Consider the following 2,436-nt stretch of genomic DNA (forward strand, 5'->3'; position numbering starts at 1 on the left):
GTAATATAGCTTACCAGGCTTCTCAGGTGAAACCCAGGCATGGCTGGGGGGCTGCAAAGTGCTCCGGCTTGTCCTCGAGAGAGGGTGTCACTGATACAAACATGCATCCATGCTCAGGACGGGAACTGAGGGGAAGTCACACCAATGTCCCACCCACTAACATTATACAGAAAGGTACACAACCACATATGCAATACACACCCAACAAAAGTCTGCGTGGTTTAGGCATACAAACAATGCCCCTGTTGACAAAGGTGAGCTGACGTGCATCAACACTTGCACACACAAACACAAAGAGCCTTCTGAATAATACAGCTCTGCTGCCGTTCATATGGCCAGCTGGTGAATGCCTGAGAGGAAAGGTGAGAGGTACTGCTTGAAGTGATCAACAATAGGTGCTGATGGAGGAGAGAGGAGAGAAAGGGGTTCTTTACCTGAAGATATGGTCTAAATTGACAATATCTCAGTGCAGGCCATAAGTATTTAGACAGTGACATGTTTTTTCATGCATTGGCTCGGTGTTCCAGCAAACGGCCTTTTAAAAAATGACTGAGGTGTACCTTTCACTTTACTTGGATTTTTTTCTTCTTTTATATATGTTTTAATTGAAGTCAAATGAAAAACAGTGAACTGAGTATGAGACGAAAGATTTGAATTATAACATTTACGTTTTAATATGCCCCACTAGACCTTCACCCACCTGTCTATCATCCCTTACTCCTAACCCCTGTACAGCAATGTATACAGTATTATGAGTATTACAAGAATATAGTCTAATACAAAATAAGAAAACATACAAACATCAGTAATACAATTATGTCTCGTCAGATGAGGCGTCGCTGAAAAAGGTGATCATGGGTTGCCAGTGGGAATAGGACATTTCTTTAGGTTTCAGAAATTAAACGATATCACAGTCAGGAATTTGATAATGGTGGAATTGGTGCTTTCTGCTGAAGCAATATTCTTTTGCTGGCAAATATGGATGCAAACATAACGTTTAAATGTCCTTTTTGAAGAAGAATGCAATTTGAGGTGACTGGGTTATATTTCTGTTTTGCTCTTGACTTTTTTGGTGAAGAATTACTCCAAACTAGCTTGGGCCAAGCCCAGTATATGTGTGAGACCACATGGAGTTTGGGAGAACAATGTTAATTCATCCTTGCTAAAGAGGACTCTGTGAAGTATTTTAACTTAATGAGACCCAGCCTTGTACAAGATGAGGAGTTTATTGCTTCGAAGGCATACTCCCACCAGGAGTCTGAAAAAGGTCCCAATTCCTGCATCCAATGTAACCTAATCCCCTCAAGACATTGAGGAGAATGGCAATACCTAAGGCAGGTGGACTCAAAGTAAAATTGGTGGTGTATGTTTTGACACAATTTCTAACCTGAAAATATCCAATAAGGTCAGACTGCAGCAAGTTATAGGAGGTACTAAGGTCGGTAAAGCATGTAAGCACTGAAAGATATTTGGATATTTTGGCAACATTTTAAACAATTGAATGATTTGTATACTGCCACCTAAAGAGAAGGGCACCTCTGAAGGTCAGGTTTTCACATCCACTTCAGATCAGCAGTGTTGGAATCATGCTCCATTTTATATAGAATAGTCCTGAAATTTCATAGGACCAAATGTAACTGAATGCTTCTCTTGGGAAGGTGTTTAAGTCAGCATCCATTTGTTGAGGCATTTGGGTGAAAACTTTTCAGAAGCCTAGGTTACATATAGCTGTTGTTGCTAATGGAACAGTTATATGTAATGAAAACCTTACACCACAATAACAGTTCTTCCCCGCTGCAGCTGGCCTCAACAAGGCCAGGGAACCCCACTCTCTACATCTTATAGACAAAAACAACTTTTCAGATTTGAGTTCAATATCAAAATATTGAGCCGTGATCTGAAAATAAAAACACATTAAGCTCAATACTAAAGGTCAGGTATCCAGGCACCATTTTCTATCTCATTTACCATCCTCAGGTTGCAAATGACAATGACTCATTTTGCAGGGCCATCCTCTAACAGAGGTGCTGCTGTTGGCTCAGGCTGGGCCAGGCCCTTCGAGAGCTCAGGTTGCAGCAAAGCTACCATGGCAATTACCGGACAAAGCGCCTCATTCTATAATGCATGATCAAAACTCTTAGCTGTGCATGTATGACAACTGATCCCCTCTTTTATCCACTTCAGAGATGGCTGTGCCACTGCAGCTCACAAAGACCAAGATTATAGCTGAGCTTTTAAAAAGAAACCAGAAATTGAAAAAGTGCACAGAGTTTTGGATTATAAAATCAGACAGGCCAAAATGATGTGTTGTGCCTTTTTTCAGGTTTCAGTGGAGCATACAGAGACACTGAAACAGCAGTCATACACTGTGGAAAACCATCAGGTTATGAAATAAAAAATGTCAGTGTTGTGAGAATATAAAAACAGACAGATTCA

This window comes from Enoplosus armatus, chromosome 20 (assembly GCF_043641665.1).
Source record: "Enoplosus armatus isolate fEnoArm2 chromosome 20, fEnoArm2.hap1, whole genome shotgun sequence".
Taxonomy (NCBI): Eukaryota; Metazoa; Chordata; class Actinopteri; order Centrarchiformes; family Enoplosidae; genus Enoplosus; species Enoplosus armatus.